Raw genomic sequence first — 19,849 nt, 5'->3', positions numbered from 1 at the left:
AGCTTATTTGTAGAATTACAATTGGGAATGTAAACTTCAAAAGATATTTCTTCCCTAATCTCTTATTTTCCTCTATAATCACTGAAACATAAACTAGACATATGTATGGATGTCTACATATATGACATATACATCAATGCTTTTACAAATAAAAAAGGGTTGAATGAGGGAGGGAGTGGGAGGGATCGGGAGCTTGGGGTTATCAGATACAACTTAGAATAGATTTACAAGGAGATCCTGCTGAGTAGCATTGAGAACTATGTCTAGATACTCATATTGCAATAGAACAAAGGGTGGGGGAAAAAATGTATACATGTAAGAATAACTTGATCCCCATGCTGTACAGCAGGAAAAAAAAAGGTTGAAGGTGTCAGCGTGAGACATAGGGTACAGATAAATAGCATAAGTTAAGAAAACGGAAAAAGAAAAACAAGCCCTGGGCATAGTATGGAGGTAAAGATAAAAGCCTGCTGAATACCAACAGGTTCTACTTTCTGCTCTGTGCAGACCATAAATTTGACTTGAAAGTTTCTAGCAGCCCGTATATATAATTAGTAGCATTCAAAAGACAAGTGAATCAATCAAAAAATTGGGCACAACATTACCATTCTTGATATTAACTTTGAAATAATTTCTCTCAAGTGTCCCTGCAAAGAGAATGAGCAAAATATAATGCATAATATACTATGTTGAATAGAAGTCCTACATGTGTGTGCGCGCGCGCACACACACACACACACACACACACACACGAGCTTTTCTGAGCTGCTTTTACTTGCCATTCATTCATAGACTTAAAGCTGGATGAATGCCTTGTTAGATTCGAGGGACACTCAGAAATCTTCTCCCCACAATATTTCCCTTCCTTTTTTCTCAAATATCTCCCACTGTCAGGTGAACCTTTTAAGAGGTAGATGGTTCTGGGAGTGGGCATCCAAAAGGAGCTGATCTCTTAGTGATTTATCAGTCCTCTCCAGGCTCAATGCACCTGCCGTCTCTGTCATTCAGTTTGATACTTTAATCAGGCACTTCTTGAGTTAATATAATGATTATCATAGTACTGTGTGATTACAAAGACCTATCTATATTTATATATAAAATCTATCTATATGTTTTATATATAAATCTTAGATATTAAAAAGTGAAATATATACAGGACTATAATACAGATAAATACATATGGAAATATATAGATATAATAGATATAGATACGCATATAGACATTGAAGGATAGATAGATAGATAGATAGACTCACACTTCTTCTTTTAAAGAGCTCCTAGCACATGAACTTCCTAATATTGAAAAAGAAACATTTCAAAGCCATGAAAACATTGATCCATATTAATGTCTTTACTCTAACCAACTCTAAGGACAGATAAACTTGCTGCAAGATAAAAGGAGAAGCAGCAGAGTTACACACAACTACAGAGGGTTTATAAGAATGAAAGCATGCAGTAAGGACACATCTAATTAGCTACTGAAATGAAAAGGAGAGTAAGAATTGACAAAAAGACATTTGGAGACATTTCAGCTTCATCAAATATAATTATAGGAAAGAAAACCTTATTGTATTTCATGAATTAGAATTATGTTATGATTTGTTTATATTATATTGGTTTTGGTTTTGACCATATGATGATTTCCCGACCTTTCTTACCTGGTTAATTTGACATAATACTTACTTTGTGAACATAAACAGCTACTTCATTTCAATTTCAACTCAAGTCCAGATTTTCTCACATTACTTTAGAATAAAGAGGGCCTTCTATTCACTTCATAGGAATCCTCTTTCCAAACATAACAATATTGAGAGAAAATATAAGTCTAAGCATCCCTTTGGGATAGGCTGCTAAAAGCAAAGAAGACCTGCATGTGCTATTCTGGTGCCAAGTGATCGATTACAAGGCTCAGTTATGTTTCTGAAAAGAAGTAGGGAGAGATCATTCATCATGAATATAATTGGTCCAATTAATCTGTAAAGCCCTTAGGCATTGTGAGTTTCACTCATGCATTTGTGATTAAAGGAGAATTCGGCAGAAAGGAATAGCCAACAGAATAGTCAGCACACAATAGAATTATTGACACTCCATAACGATAAAGAAAATAATAATGATAAAGATCATACAACATCTCTCTTTGCTTCCAGGTCCAAGACAGAGAGTTACATCCAAGCAGAACTCAGATGGAGAGTTCAAAGACAGTGCTGGGAGGGCACATGTATACACTTTTGAGGAGTGGCCGGACAGTACTGGGCGGCCATGTGTATACACTTGAGGAGCAGCAGGACTGGGGACCTTTTCAGGGTGGTACAGCAAGGAAGTTGAATAAAGACAGGTAAACCATGATATAAGAGCCCCAGAAGTCCACAATCAATAGAGTTGAGATGCAAGACCAGGCTTTCCATACTGTCAAGGAAGGAGTCTAAACTTTGGGGAGACAGGAATGCTGGTGCAAACTGTTCAACCATCAGCTAAAACTGGTTCTCAAATCCTTTGATCTCAATAACCCTTTATACTCTTAAAACTTATTGGAGACTTCAAAGAGATTTTGTTTATGTGGGTTATATCCATCAATACTTACCATTTCTGATGTAAAAAATAGGAAATGTTTTCATTACTTAAAATAAATAATAAATCATAACGTGTCCACACAAAAATAGATTAATAAATACATATAACTATTTTCCATACCCCAAAATACAAAGGGAGCAGATTTTTAAGTTTTAGAAATTTTTTGTAAATGCTTGGCTTTAATAAGACAGCTGAATTCTTACATGAGTTCTGAGTTCAGTGTATGGTTAGCCCTTGAACAACACAGGGATTAGAGATACCAGCGTTCCATGGGTCAAAAATCCACGTCTAATTTATAGTCAGCCCTCTGTATATGTGGTTCCTTTGTATCTACTGTTTCCCATCTTTGAAGGATCACATTGTGGTATTTACTCCTGGAACACAAGTTCTATATTTAGGTAAAGATACATAGTGAATACATATAAGTGAATTCATGCAATTCAAACATCTGCTATTCAAGGGTTAAATGTATTGAGATATGTTGCTTCGGCCAAACCATATGAAAAAAAAATTCAGTCTTAAACGCATATGCACTTTGAAAAGATGAGAATATTGTCATCATCTTTGGATAATTGTAATGCTATTCTCTGATAGTATAACAAAACACAAGTAGCATTTTTAATTTCGGTGTGAAATATAAAGCCTATATCTGTAATATCTGGGTCTATTATCAAAGTGTTGAGGTTATGGACCCCATGAAAGTGTCGCAAAACCCTGAAAGTTTCTTACACTGCGCTCTGAGGATCTAAACATATCCCTTGAAAGAGCCCAGAGGACATTCCTTGCACAAAGGAAATGCATTAGTGAACAGAGCCTCAAAAATCTCTGTGACTGTCCTCAGTGGGCTGGAGATGACAGAAAGAAATGTTGCCACAAAATTCGATATCATTTTTAATTTACTTTATTTAATTAGAGTATAATCGATTGGCAGTGCTGTATAAATTTCTGCTATGCAGCGTAGTGAACAGGTACACATATATACATATATATATATATACACACACACACACATATATATATACATTCTTTTTCTCAAAGAGAAAGACAAATAGCATGTAATATCACTAATATGTGGAATCTAAAATATGGCACAAATGAACCTATCTACAAAACCGAAACAGACTGAAAGACATAGAGAACAGACTTAGGGTTGCCAAGGGGGTGGGGGGGAGAAGTGGGATAGATGATTTAAAATTAGGTTTCTTGATTTGAAAAAGAATAATGGAATCCTGGAGAGTTGCAGCTAAGAGAAAGCATGTCATCATCAGAGATAAATGGATGTGATCACTAGAAGAGCCACAGGAATATTTGCAGTTGCAGTCACCGAGGAAAAGGAATGACTAGGCATCAATTGTGCTGCATCACAGAGCTAGGGACATGCAGAAATAGACATGATTCAAATCCAGGTCTTCTCACTCCAAAACATCTTCTCCCAACAACTGTAATAGCCTCCATATCTATCAGGCACATATATGTATTAAGGATTATGGCCATCACTGGGAAGAAATAATAAAAAGAGGATCTTTCCTCAAGAAAAGAATAACATAATGGGAGAAATAAGCATCTGAAATCAAATAAGTGCAATAAAATGTGTAAGAGATATAGATTTCTGTAAAAAGTAGAGCAAAAGGAAAAATAAATGAGCATTTGATATATTAAGGGAAATAAGGAAATTGTATAATAGTCCGACAAAGTTTGTCCAATGGAAGAGATACTCATTTCTACTGAAATTAATATAAATATAGAAATCAATAATAAAGTAAAAATTTATCAGTCATTAAGCTATGGCTTCTCAACTCAGACCCCACTCTTCTTTCTGCTTTGGGTGCTTTGGCTGAGACAGCGCAAACCACATTTCTTCCTTGCCAACTTCTACCTACAAAGGGAGAAGGAAGCTGGTGAGCTGGAAGAGGGTCAAAGACTTGCTCCTTTCTGCTGTTACCGTCTATGCCCATTACCGTCACCCTATAAATGCTTCTTCACCTAAATATAGAAATTGCATTCCAATAGTTTAACATTTGATTCCACCTTGCAGTTTTCCAACATTGGTTGAGCCAGCCTTATGACAGCACCTCCAAGACACAAGCCTCAAATATTTGGGGTCTCTAGACCATGTGGCAGGTGGAGAGGGGAGGTCCTCTGAACTTTGCTGAAGACAAATACTTTCTCTGAGGTCTGAGTTTCAGCTTTTCAGGATCTAAAATTTCTAAATTTTAATAAATTCAACCTTTTCCCATTTTCGCTCCAGCCCTCAGTGTTAAAACTGATTCCTTAAATTGTTACTTCTTTTACTCTCAAGCTTTTTCTTTTGGTCTTTTCAATTCTTCAACAATCAGTTAGCAATTCTCATATTCATATTTTCTCTATAAAAATAATTGCCTGGGTTTCTGTCTCCTGGCCAGAATATAACTGATACAAAAAAACAAAAACAAACAACAACAACAACAACAAAAACACATGAATGAATGAATTATAATAGTCTTTCTCCTCAAAAAGCGGAAACGAATCCAACCAGTAACCATTCAGTTGCAGGTTTGATGCCTGGCCTTGCTCAGCATCTAGCAAAAGGAAAAATAAATGAGCATTTGATATATTAAGGGAAATAAGGAAATTGTATAATAGTCCGACAAAGTTTGTCCAATGGAAGAGATATTCATTTCTACTGAAATTAATATAAATATAGAAATCAATAAGTCACAGACTGGCTGGGATCTGGCTTTGCTGTGGCTGGGCTGTGGCACAGGCCAGTGGCTACAGCTCCGATTCGATCCCTAGCCTGAGAACTTCCATATGCTGCAAGGGCAGCCCTAAAAAAAACCAAAAATAAAATGTTTACTTTTCTATATAATTATTTATGTCCATATGTGTACAATCAAAAAATATATTCCAATTTCAGCATAGCATGGAAAGACACTTTTCTTGGAGAATTTCTGCCACCTTGTGGTGTATCAAAATAATACCACTTTTAGAGCCTTTGTAAGTGGACTCAAAAAAAACACCTTCTATTAGCCAGGCTCTCCTGCTCTAAACACTTATGGAATCCTTACCCTTCCAAGAGTCTATGACCAATAACCCCAATTTTGTAGTATATTGTGCTAAACAATTGACATATATCGGCAGTTAGACATTTCCCTGTCTGCTGGAGGCTTGCCAGATATGCATGTATACAGGCCATTGTGAATCAAAGAAACTAGATGGTGCTTGAAGAATGACACTAATCTAGGCTTGCAAAATATGTAAGACTTTCCCAGACCTCTGAGGGAAAGGGATTGAGACGGCAAATGTACATTGTATGAGTGGCTGCTTGAAAGCAAGTTGCCAAATACTCCAGATGTTGTTGATGGAAAGCCACTGACATTCTTGTTCCCATGACCAGAACCCTAAGGGAGTTGGAGAAAAGGGCGTAATAGCCTTAAGCATAAACAATATAATCTTTCTCTGGAGGGTTAATCATTTATAGCATCTATGAATACAAAGGGTCTGTGTCTTGCATATCTGTAGCCCTGATCAGTAACACTGTAAATGACACATGTGATTCCGTACCTACAAGGAGGTAGAAAATAGCAAATAAAAATCATGACTTGGCTCAGAGGGTTGCCATTGCCTCTTGAAGGCGGTAGCCCCCTGATCCCCACTCTATTTCTTTGTCTCTTCTTTCTTAAATCTGTGGCACTGCTGACTTTGGGACCTGGGTTGACGAGCAGGTCTCGTCATCTGCCTCTTGCCTAAATTACAAACTCTCAAGAACAGGGTCCGTATTTATTTTTTCCGACCCGTGTATCATATCCCAACCCCAGCACAGCCCCCTTAGAGCACCAAGCACAGGAGCACTTGAGAAATGTATATTGAATCAGTTAATTAATTTACTGAAATATATTCACCTCAGAGTTATTTTTTAAATTTAAAAAAGCAGTGCACGTACGTGTATATAGTATCTTCCCATTTGCTTGGGTGTGCAAATATATATATATTCTCATAATTGGATAAAAATCCTCCAGAACGAAACCCAGGAACTGTTCATAATGATCCATGTTAGAGAGGGAGCTGGAGGTCTGGACTGTGATGTCCGTGATGGTCATTACCTATTGTGTATCATTTGCATCCTTATTGGAATATTTGCAATGAACACATATTATTGCCTAATATAAATGCATAAACAAAACAGTAAATAGCATTATGTCATTCTTTTTATGGCTGAGTAGTATTCCATTGTGTATATATACCACATCTTCCGAATCCAATCATCTGTTGATGGACATTTGGGTTGTTTCCATGTCCTGGCTATTGTGAATAGTGCTGCAATGAACATGCAGGTGCATGTGTCTCTTTTAAGTAGAGTTTTGTCCGGATATATGCCCAAGAGTGGGATTGTGGGGTCATATGGAAGTTCTATGTATAGATTTCTAAAGTATCTCCAAACTGTTCTCCATAGCGGCTGTACCAGTTTGCAGCAACATGGATGGAACTAGAGAATCTCATCCTGAGTGAAATGAGCCAGAAAGACAAAGACAAATACCATATGATATCACTTATAACTGGAATCTAATATCCAGCACAAATGAACATCTCCTCAGAAAAGAAAATCATGGACTTGGAGAAAAGACTTGTGGCTGCCCAATGGGAGAGGGAGGGAGTGGGAGGGATCGGGAGCTTGGGGTTTTCAGATACAACTTAGAATAGATTTACAAGGAGATCCTGCTGAGTAGCATTGAGAACTTTGTCTAGATACTCATGTTGCAACAGAACAAAGAGTGGGGAAAAAATGTAAATGTAATGTATACATGTAAGGATAACTTGATCCCCTTGTTGTACAGTGGGAAAATAAAATAAAATTTAAAAATATATATATATTATAAAATTAAAAAAAAAGAAAAAACAGTAAATAGCATGGCTATTGCCAAATGCAAATTACTTGTATGTTTCATGATATAAAGGGGAGGGAATTCCACATTTTTTTACATTTTAGTTTTTAATTGTGCCTATTTAAGGCATGTAACATGATGTTTTGATTACAGTGAAATGATGACTACTACCAAGCTAATTAGCATATCCGTCTCTTCCCATCATTAGCATTTTGTGGTGAGGTCACGTGAGATCTACTCTCTTAGCAAGTTTCCAGTATAATGCAAAGTAATTATTAACTATAGTCACCATGCTGTACATCAGATTTCTTGAACCTACTCACCCTACATAATTGAAACTTTGAAACTTTTGACCAACGTCACCCTATTTCTCACATTTTCCTGCCGCTAATAACCACTGTTCTACCCTCCACTTCTATGAATTGACTATTTTTAGATTTCACATGTAAGTGAGATCATGCAATATTTGCCTTTCTATGTCTGGCTTATTTCACTTAGGATAATATCCTCCAGATTCATCCATGTTGTTGCAAAAACAGGATCTCCTTCATTTTTAAAGTAAATTACAGGTATATAGATACATCACAATTTCTTCATCCATTCATCCATCAGTGAATATTTAGATTACTCAAGGTACTGACTGCATTTTCTTTGGATATATACACAGAAGTGGGATTGTTGGATCATATGGTAGTTCTATTTTTAAAGGAACAGCCAAACTCTTTTCCATAATGCCTGGAACAATTTACATTCCCATCAAAAATGTGCAAGGGTTCTGTTTTCTCTACATCCTTGACTACACATATTTTTGTCTTTTTGATAATAGTCATCCCAACAAATGTGAGGTGACATATGTGGTTTTATTTTATTTTTTAATTTTATTATTATTTTTAAATTGTAATCAATTGTTATTTCCCCAATACATTTTTTTTCTACTGTACAGCATGGTGACCCACTTACACATACATGTACACATTCTTTTTTCTCACATTATCATGCTCCATCCTAAGTGACTAGACATAGCTCCCACTGCTACACAGCAGTATCTCATTGCTAAGCCATTCCAAAAGCAATAGTCTGCATTTATTAACCCCAAGCTCCCCATCCACCCCACTCCCTCCCCCTCCCCCTTGGCAACTACAAGTGTGGTTTTAATTTGCATTTTCCTGATGACTAGTGAGGCTGAGTATAGTTTTACATACCTATTGGTCACATGTATGTCTCCTCTGGAAAAAAATGTCTATTAAAATCCCTTGCCCATTTTTTAATTAGGTTGTTTGGGTTCTTTTATCCTACTGAGATGTTTGAGTTCCTTACGTATTTTGGATATTAACTCCTTATTAGACCTATGGTTTTCAAATATTTTCTCTGAATATCCAGGTTGCCTTTCATTATGTTGATTTTGTTTGCTTGCTTTTTTTTGCTGTGCAGAAGCATTTTATTTTTTATTTTTTAAATTTTATTGGAGTATTGTCAACTTACAATGTTGTGTTAGTTTAAGGTATACAGCAAAGTGATATCTCCATTTTTCTCAGATTCCTTTCCCATATAGGTTATTAGAGAATATTGTTTTTGGATATTTTTCCTATTTTTTAATTGGAGTTTAGTCGATTTACAGTATTGTGTTATAAAATAATGTTTTTCATTGTTAAAGTTTGCAAGACATTTTTATATAAAACAAAATATATCCTTATGAAAAGGTGAACAGTTTAATGAAAGGTATCTCCTCTACATCCATAAACTGAAAAAATGCTACGAATATTTTCTTTGTTGTAAATGATAAAACGTATCATTAAGTTTATTGTTTTAACCAATTTTAATAGAATAATTAATTGCTGCTATAGAAAATTCATTGCTGTTATAGAAAGTCTCCAGAGTTACCTCAGTTTTGCTGGACTTTCAGAGCATCTAAAAGTCAATTTTATTTTACATTTTATTTATTATTTTTAGTGTCCGTCTATCTATCTATCTATCTATCTATCTATCTATCTATCTATCTATCTATCTAGCTATCTAGCTAGCTAGCTATCCATTTTTGTTTTCCCATGTTATTACAAACTATTGAATAGATTTCCCTGAGCTCTATAGTAGGTTCCCAGTAATCATCTCTTTTACATAGAGTATCGCTTCTCGGTCTTTTGGCTAAGATCAAGTGTAGTATCTTTTACATAGAGTAGTGTATATTTGTTACTTACATCCTCTCAATTCCTCCCTCCCCCACCCACAGTTTCCCCTATGGTAACCATAAGATTGCTTTTGAAATCTGTGAGTCTGTTTCTATTCTATAAACAAGATTTCCTGCACTATTTATTATATTCCACATATAAGTGATATAATATGATATTTATCTTTCTGTCTTTTATTTTACTCAATATGATAATCTGTAGGCCCATCCATGTTGCTGCAAATGGCATTCATTTATTCTTTTCTTTAGCTGAATAATATTCCATTGTATACATGTACCACATCTTCGTTAACCATTCCTCTGCCCATGGAAATCTAAGTTGCTTCCATGTCTTGGCTAATGTAAATAATGCTGCAATGAACATTAGGGTGCATGCATCTTTTTGAATTATGGTTTTCTCTGGACATAGGCCCAGGAGTGGGACTGCTGGATCATATGGTAGCTCTATATTTAGTTTTTTAAGGAAACTCCATACTGTCCCCCAGTAGCAGTTGTACCAATTTACATTCCCACCAGCAGTGTAGGAGGGTTCCCTTTTCTCCACACCCTTTAATTTAATATAGTCCACTTGTTTATTTTTGCTTTACTTTTCTGGGCTCTTGGTGCCTTATTCAAAAAAATCATTGCCAACATCAATGTCAAGGGTCTTTTCCCTTACATCCTCTTCTAGTCATTACAGTTTCAAATTTTTTTATTAAGTCTTTAATCCATTTTGAGTTGATTAATGCATTTTCTGTAAGGCCAGGGTCCCATATCTCTTTTGCATAATTACACAGGCCTTTTTATTGCAGCCCTGCCATGTTTATCTTAAAACTTATCATTGTGATACAAAACTATTTAAAGCTGTCATCTTATCATTTTAGGATGCCCCCCTCCCAAGCAAGTGGAATGTTTGCCTTGTCATATATTTGCCCTATGGAGTATGTTTATGTGTGTGTACAATATGCACATATATATATATATATATATATAAAGTTTATATATATTAAAATATAAACTATATTTGCTATACCCATCAGAAGATAATAGCAATCAAATTCCTCTCAAAGGAAAGATCCAATTTTTTTTTTAAGTTATGTAGAAAAGAGAACAAAGTGGAGGTAAAGGGGAGCAAGGGTCATTATTTCAAATTCCCTTCCCCTTACTGCTTCATCAGAACATACCAGGAAGCACTGACTTTCTTTTCAAAAAATTCTCCTTAACTGCTCTGTCACAAATTTCTAAAATTCCACAAGACTCTAATTGTCTTTTTTTAAAAGGTCCTTTGGGAATAGTCATGAGTTGATCACAAAATGCTTAATATTCCCTTTCCATGTGATTAGCTATTTGAGCTTTCTTTCCTTTTTTCCTGTTCTCCTTCCTTCCTTCTTTCTTTCCTCCCTGTTTTTAAGAGCAGGTGTCTTGGTAACTGACCAGGAGAAATTGCCATCAGTATCAGGAGGACTGGGTTCTTAACAAGACTCTGCTCCCAACTAACCCCATGATCTTCCCCAGATCAATTCTTTATGTGTTACTTCCCTCATCTGACAATGAAGGGGCTTAGCCCAGATTATCGCTAAGGTAATTTCCACTTCTAACATTTCTGTGACTCAAAAAAATCTGGCTGTGAGTTTGAAACCCAAGCAATCAGTAGTTAATTCTTCAGAGAAGCCATTACAGCAAAAAGCTTGCTTAAACTATTCATGCCAGTGTGAAACCGAGGCCCCCAAGACCCAACATTTTTACTGATCTTCTTTCTAACAAGATGCTTTGGGCATTATTAAGATTGACTGGGCGCTTAGAGATAGGCAATTACTGAACTTGAAAGAAATCATTTGCCTCACTCCTAAATGAGTTTCAGAGGAACTAATTAATGAAGGCAATTTTAAACAAGGAAACTTCCAGGGTGATAATTGTTGTTCACCTCTGAAAGTTAGCTCCTGGGACCTGATGCAGGCCAGGCAGCAAAGAACCGACCCTGGGGATCGGTGATGCCTTTGTAAATTGACGTAAGGTGGGAGGGTGGCTTCCTAGCATGATTAGTTCATTGATAGATAGCCTGGCTTCTTGGAGTTAGATCCCTTGCCCTACAAAAGAAACAAAAGAAAAATGTATTCCAATTTAGCAAAAACTTGACAAACCCAGAAGATCAATTTATAAAACCAAAAAGTTATATAAAAAGCTGTAATTTGAAATCTTTGCTATGCTGAAGAATATGTGTCTTAGTCTGAAAAGTCTATGTATTTTATTATTCTCATTACATGACATTTCAGAAAAGACAAAAATAGAGAGACAGAAAAAGAGCAGCGATTGCCAGGGGTTCAGAAGAGGGTGGATGTGTTGATTAGATGAAGCACAGGAAATGTTACTATTGTGGAAAATTAGGTAAAGGGTACATGGGATCTCTCTGTATTATTTCTTACTGTTGCCTATGAGGCTACAGTTATCTCCAAATCAAAAGTTTAATTACAAAAAAGGAAAAAATAAAACAAAAGAACATGTGTCTGGCAGAAGGACACCTGTATGTTGAAAGGCCAGATCTGGATCTTGAGCAAGTTATTTAAACCTCCTGAGTTTCCGTTTCTTCAAGTGTAGCAGCATGTTAATGGCATCCTCAGTGGGGAATTAAGTGAGATGTGTGTTTAATGTGCCTGGAACATCATGAGAGCTCAATAATACTAATTGTCATTGTTGTCCATTCACCACTATTTTATTCCCACCCTGGCTACTGCACTATCTCCTACCAGGCTCCACCACATCTGGTCACTCTTCATGCCTGACCATCCTACCCAAAGCCACCTCTCCAACTGGGTCGCCCTACATGCTGGCCTCTTCTTTGAGAAAGAACAATGTTCCAACCCTCCAAAGTAATCAGACTGTAATCTGACTCCATCTATTTTTCTATTCATACCCCACAGCACACTACTTCACAGTTCCTACAATCCCAGCTAAACACAACCCTTTATCTGTCATATCACCAGGCTCTTCCTTGTGCCATTCTCTGCACTTGGTACCATTCTCACTGTTGCCAAGTCACAACCCTACTTCACTGCCACTGTTAAGGATCACCTTCTCTGTGATGGTGATTTACTGTCTAATCTAATAGGAAATTTCCTTCTTTTTCTCCTCCTCCTTCCTTCGAGTCTTCATCAAACCCTGTATTTCTCTCTTACAACTACTACAATCTGTCATCAATTTTAGTAATTTATACATTAACCATGCTTTATTTGGTTAGGAATTTCCTAAGCATAGAGACTTTCTGGTTATTTTTATTAATAGCCAATAACAAATGCCAAAAAAAACTGTGTAGTATTTTAACTTTAATAAATAACCCTTATATCTTTGCTCACAAATGGTTATAATTCTATTTTGTAAATCGGAAAATGAGGCCCCTCCAAGAAGCAGGGTAGCTTCTGGACATCACAGAAAAAGTTAGTGACAAAGTTTACCCTTTGACTTCCTATCCAGTGACCTTCCCAGGACAATATTTTCTAGATCTTATTGTTATGAGACGAAGGTTGTCAATGGTTCTGATGTTCTCAGGCTTCCCATATACATGCTTACATATTTGCCAGGGCACTAGTTGGATTTCTTTTTTCTTTTTTTCTTTTTTTTTTTGGTTTGTTTTTAGAAATGCACTTGCAGCATACGGAAGTTCCAGGGCTAGGGGTCAAATCAGAGCTGCAGCTGCTGGCCTACACCACAGCCATAGCAACACCAGATCTGAGCCACATCTTTGACCTCCTCTGCAGCTTGCAGCAACTTGGAATCCTTAACCCACTGAGCGAGGCCAGGGATCGAACCTGCATCCTCAGAGATACTCTGTCAGGTCATTAACCCACTGAGCCACAATTGGAACTCCAGATCTCAATTTTACAAAACAAAATTATGCAAAAATGACAGGCATTTAACTTCCTCAGTCCCCTTCTCTATTCTTTATTCTGTTCCTCCCGCATCCCCCTAAACCATAGTCTTTCCCACCAGAGGGTCTACAAGACCAGAACCTCCTAAGAGCCTTTCAAAGTACCTCATCAAGGGCCAAATCCAGGCCACAGGAGCCTCAAGTTTAAAACCAGGCAAATCAAAATATGGAATGAGAATGACAAATGCTTTTTTACACCAGGAAATGGTAAATTAAATAGTTGAAGTCTCTGCAGAAGCAAGCAATGCCTAAAACAGTGTTATTGACTGATGATGAATAATAAGTTCTTTATTATTAGGTTAAATAGTCTTCTTCTCAAATCCCAGTCTCAATTAAAAATAAAAAGAGAGGAGTTCCCGTCGTGGCGCAGTGGTTAACAAATCCGACTAGGAACCATGAGGTTGTGGGTTCGGTCCCTGCCCTTGCTCAGTGGGTTAACGATCCGGCGTTGCCGTGAGCTGTGGTGTAGGCTGCAGACGCGGCTCGGATCCTGCGTTGCTGTGGCTCTGGTGTAGGCCGGTGGCTACAGCTCCGATTCGACCCCTAGCCTGGGAACCTCCATATGCCGCGGGAGCGGCCCAAGAAATAGCAACAACAACAAAAAGACAAAAAAAAAATAAAAATAAAAATAAAAAAATAAAAAGAGAGTTACTAGCCTTAAAAGGGACAATAGAGAATTAAGTGAATATCCTGAACAGAATTCCAGATCTTTTTGTTATGTAGATATTTTAAAAACATGCTCATTACAGATAGCTTGTACAATAGAGAAGCAGAGAGTCATATGTGATATCATCCCACAAATATAACTGCTACTAAGTTAGGTGGTTCATCTCTTTTCTTCCTTTTAAAAAAAAATCTTTATTTATGTTTGGTGTTTTGAAAACATGTATATGACATTCTACTTTTAGTTCTCATTTAACCAGAGAATAAATAATATCTTCTGTTTTATCCATGCTTGGCTAAGGTTGGTAATAGCTGAGTAATATTTCTTTATAAAGGACATAATGCTGGAGTTTGCGGGGCTTAAATATTCAACGGAGGGAAAGGATTATTCATGCCATCTGTAGCTAGGGGCACCTGAGCCTACAACTTTTAATTTCAAGGATGAAAGTCATAAAAAGTCATTTTAAATTTATTATGAAATTCTTTTTTTTCTTTTTTATTAGTTGATTTACAATGTTCCGTCAGTTTTTGCGGTACAGCAAAGTGACCCAGTTATACATGTATATACACATTATTTTTCTCATATTATCCCTATCATGTTCTATCACAAGTGACTGGATATAGTTCCCTGTGCTATACAGTAGGACCTCATTGCTTAACAACTCCAAATGTAATAGTTTGTATCTACTAACCCCAAACTCCCAGTCCCTCCCATTCCTTCCCCATCCCCCTTGGCAACCACAATTCTGCTCTCCATGTCTGTGAGTCTGTTTCTGTTTTGGAGATAAGTTCATTGGTGCCATATTTTATATTCCATATGTAAGTGATATCATATAGTACTTATCTCTCTCTGACTTCACTAATTATGAGAATCTCTAGATGCATCCATGTTGCTGCAAATGGAATTACTGTTTTCTTTTTTATGGCCGAGTAGTATTCCATTGTGTATATGTACCACATCTTAATTCATTCATCTGTGGATGGAAATTTAGGTTGTTTCCAAGTCTTGGCTAAAAGAGTTGGATACTTCTTTAAGGCGGAACATGTCCCCATATTCTATGGAAGTCCTGTCAGTCAACATTTTTTTAATCATGGTAAAATACACATAACATAAAATTTACCATTTTCAACATTTTCAAGTTGAAAATTCAGTGACATTAAATAAATTTACACTGTTACACAAGCATCACCAGCATTTATCTCCAGAATTACTACCTATCAAACAATAACTGCAAACCATCCCCTCCCCCTGGTGACCACTATTCTACTTTCTGTCTCTGTGAATTTGATTACTCTTAGTACCTCATATAAGTGGAATCACACAATATTTGTCTTTTGGGGTATGGCTTATTTCATCCAGCCTAACATCTTAAACTTCATCCATGCTGTAGCCTGTATCAGAATCTCGTATCTTTTAAAGCTGAATAATATTCCATTGTATGGTATAGCACATTTGATTATTCATGTACTTGTCAATGGACATTTGAGTTGTTTCCACATTTTTCACTAGGATGGATAGAGCTGCTATTTATGTCAGTAACATTTTTAGCCATGCAAAAGACAAAGCAAAGATTTTCTGCTGAGATAAGGATGAATATGATAATACAAAGTATCAGCCAGTTAAAAAAAAAAAAAATTCATTCAGAGTTCCCATCGAGGCTCAGTGGGTTAATGACCTGATATAGTATCCATGAGGATACAAGTTCAATCCCTGGCTCAGTTAATGATCTGGCATTGCCACAAGCTGCAGCATAGGTCACAGATGCAGCTCAGACTGCTGTTGTGACTATGGCATAGGTCAACATCTCCAGCTACAATTTGACCCCTAGCCCTGGAACCTCCATATGCCACAAGTGCAGCTGTAAAAAGAAAAGAAAAAAAAATTCATTAGACAAATATTATTAAGCACCTACTCTGTACAACGCATTCTGCTAGGGGAACAGTGGTGAACAAAAAGAGCTATTCAGTGAGTGTGCAAAATGCAAGTGTGCCTAGAAATATGGCGGCAAGGATGGGGCAGCTGGCCACCCTGGTCTGGTAGGCTCTAACTATAGGTAGCCTCCTCAGGCATATTTCAGAAAGCAGCCCACACACAGTGGATCCCACAGAGACTAACACCAGCTTCCACTGCTCTATTCTCTGCTTTGCCGCAGTTTGCTAGTTCTGCTAATTCAGGCACCCAAACTGTCTGAATAGCCCCATTGTGGCTAAGAGTCATGGATAGTTACATGGGCCAAGGGTCTATGGAGATGGGGTCAGGTGGGAGGTAGGGGAAACGTGGGCCTAGCAAAGTGTCCTGGCAAAGGCAACTCCATGTGGGCCCCCAAATCTGTCTTCATATTTATCAGAAATGCCTCTATTTTTAAGCTGACATGTCATTTTACTGACATCCAGGCTGCACCATGATTATGTAACAACTTGTGAACATTCAGCAAATCAGGGATTCACTACTTTTGAAATACGTTCTATGTAAACGTTAGATTGGATTTGAAATTCATTTTCATAGAAATCTCCACATTGCATTTGTCAAAAAGAGAAAGTGAAGGAGAGCTTTAACACTGGTTCTTTCAATTTAATTTCAGGTCCTTTAAGTATTTGAATGATGTACAAAATTAAATTTCAAATTATTATTAAGCATTATTCCTCAGAAACTATTTGTAGTCATTTCAACTAAAAAACTTAGAGTAGGAATTCCCGCTGTGGCGTAGCAAGTTAAGAATCCAACTTCAGGCTTGAGTCCTGTGGAAGTGTGGGTTTGATACCCAGCCCCATGCAGTGGGTTAAAGGATCCAGCATTGTTGCAGCTGTGGATGTAGTGAAGGTCACAGCTGCAGTTCAGATTCAATCCCTGGCCTGGGGACTTCCACATGCCATGGGTGCAACCATTAAAAAAAGAAAGAAAGAAAAAGCCTGAAGTAGAACTGCTGGAAGCAAACTCAAGTTTCCCCATTCAAAAGTTTGGAAAAAAATATTTGTAATGCTTAAATAAACTCAGAACATCTTCCTTTTCATTTTGTACTTTATTTATATCATTACACTATTTAAAAATAATGAATGTCTAAACAAGTCACTCTTGGATACCCCAGTCCTTTTCCAATGTCGTCAGTGTGTGAACAATTATCAGTTTTCTTTATTTTATCATGGCATGAAATCTGTTGCGCTCTGTGATGGTTAATATATGCGTCAACTTGGCTGGGCCACGGTACCCAGACAGGCAGTCAAACATTATTTTGGATGTTTCTGTGTGGGTGTTTTTGGATAAGATTAACTTTTAAGCCAGTGAACTCTGAACAGAGTAGACTGCCCTCCACCATGTGGGTGGGCCTCATCCAATCAGTTGAAGGCATGCATAGACTAAAAGGTGCTCTTTCCTGAGCAAGAGAGAATCTTGCCGCAGACTTTTTCAGGTTTAAACTACAACATAGGCCCTTCCTGGGTCTTCAGCCTGATGGCACTTTCCAGGAGTGCAGCATGAGGCCATGATAACTACAATATAAATCTGTGCATTCAGGAATGATTATATTCCAGAGGATGTGTAAGGTGTTTAATTACACATTACGTTTGTTAATGTTTCAGAGTATGGCATCCCAAATGTGTGTTCATTATGGTAAATTGTTACTTATTTCAAAGAGTCTTCCATTGAGTGCCTTATTCTGAAACACTTTCCATTATTTAAAAAGAAGATTAAAAAAATAAAAAAACATTTCTAGATTTCCCATTAAGGCACAGCAGAAATGACTGCAAAAAAAAGAAAATTACAGACCAATTTCACTGATGAACAGAGATGCAAACATCCTCAACAAAATACTAGCAAACCACATCCAACAATACATTAAAAGGAGTGTACATTATGATCAAGTGGGATTTATCCCAGGGATGCAAGGATTCTTCAATATCCGCAAATCAATCAGTGTGATACACCACATTAACAAACTGAAGAATAAAAACCATATGATCCTCTCAATAGATGCAGAAAAAGCCTTTGACAAAATCCAACACCCATTTCTGATAAAAACTAGAAAATGGGCACAGAGGGAACCTACCTCAACATAATAAAGGCCATATATGACAAACCCAGAGCTAACATCATTCTCAGTGGTGAAAAGCTGAAAGAATTCCCACTGAGATCAGGAACAAGACAAGGATGTCCGTTCTCACCACTACTATTCAACATAGTTTTGGAAGTCCTAGCCACAGCAATCAGAAAAAAAAAAAAAAAAGAAAGAAATAAAAGGAATCCAAATTGGAAAAGAAGAAGTAAAACTATCACTATGGGCAGATGACATGATACTATACCTAGAGAATCCTAAAGACTCTACCAGAAAACTGTTAGAGCTCATCCATGAATTTGGCAAAGTCTCAGGACACAAAATGAACACACAGAAATCAACAGCATTTCTATACACTAACAACCAGAGCAGAAAGAGAAATTAGGGAAACAATCCTATTTACCATTGCATACAAAAGAATAAAATAACTAGGAGTAAACTTACCTAAAGAGACAAAAGACCTGTACTCTGAAAACTATAAGATGCTAATGAAAGAAATCAAAGATGACACAAACAGATGGAAAGACATACCATGCTCTAGTATTGGAAGAGTTAATATTATCAAAATGACTACTACCCAAGGCAATCTACAGATTCAATGCACTCCTTATCAAATTATCAAGGACTTTTTTCACAGAACTCAAACAAAATATTTTAAAGTTTGTTTGGAAGCGCAAAAGACAGAATAGCCAAAGCCATCCTGAGAAAGAAAAATGGAACTGAAGGAATCAGGCTCCCTGACTTCAGACTACTACAAAGCAGCAGTCACCAAAACTGTATGGTACTGGCACAAAGACAGACATAAAGATCTGTGGAACAGGATATAAAGCCCAGAATTAAACTCATGCACCTACAGTCAACTAATCTAAGACAAAAAAGGCAAGAATATACAATGGAGAAAAGACAGCCCCTTCAACAAGTGGTGCTGGGAAAATTGGACAGCCACATGCACAAGAATGAAATGAGAACACTCCCTAACACCATACACAAAAATAAACTCAGAGGAGATTAAAGACCTAAATATAAGACTGGACACTATAAAAACTCTTAGAGGAAAACATAGGCCAAACACTCTCCAACATAAACCACAGCAATATCTTCTCTGATCCACCACCTAGAATAATGATGATAGAAACAAAAATAAACAAATGAGACCTAATGAAACTTAAAAATTTTTGCACAGCAAAGGAAACTCTAAACAAAAGGACAACCCACAGAACGGGAGAGTATATTTGCAAAGGAATCAACTGACAAGGGATTCATCTACAAAATTTATAAACACCTTCTGCAGCTCAATACCAAAAAACAAACAACCCCATCGAAAATGGGCAGAAGTTCTAAACAGACAATTCTCCAAAGAAGATATATAGATGGCCAAAAAACACATGAAATGATGTTCAACATCACTCATCATTAGAGAATTGCAAATCAAAACCACTCTGAGGTATCACCGTATACCAGCCAGAATGGCTATCATCAAAATGTCTACAAACTTAAGTGCTGGAGAGGGTGCGGAGAAAAAGGAACCCTGTTACACTGTTGGTGGGATTGTAACTTGGTGCAACCACTGTGGAAAACAGTAAAGAGATTCCTCAGAAAACTAAAAACAGAAGCAATT

General features: G+C 37.0%; 1 protein-coding gene and 1 pseudogene across 1 annotated transcript in view; one reads left to right on the top strand and one right to left on the bottom strand.

The window, feature by feature from the left end:
* The window catches only part of LOC110259553 (olfactory receptor 9G4-like), a 166,946-nt gene that overhangs the window by 29,733 nt on the left and 117,364 nt on the right, over positions 1-19,849 (bottom strand). The window lies entirely within an intron of this gene.
* On the top strand, positions 9,556-9,635 carry LOC146405118 (U2 spliceosomal RNA; annotated as a pseudogene).

Source organism: Sus scrofa, chromosome 2 (genome assembly GCF_054392235.1).
Source record: "Sus scrofa isolate SSC_HxYL_T2T_F1_AM1 chromosome 2, Sscrofa_HxYL_maternal_Yorkshire_Landrace_v2.0, whole genome shotgun sequence".
In the NCBI taxonomy this organism is placed as follows: domain Eukaryota; kingdom Metazoa; phylum Chordata; class Mammalia; order Artiodactyla; family Suidae; genus Sus; species Sus scrofa.
Note: the sequence above shows the minus strand (reverse complement) of the source record. Positions and strands in the feature narration are given on the sequence as shown.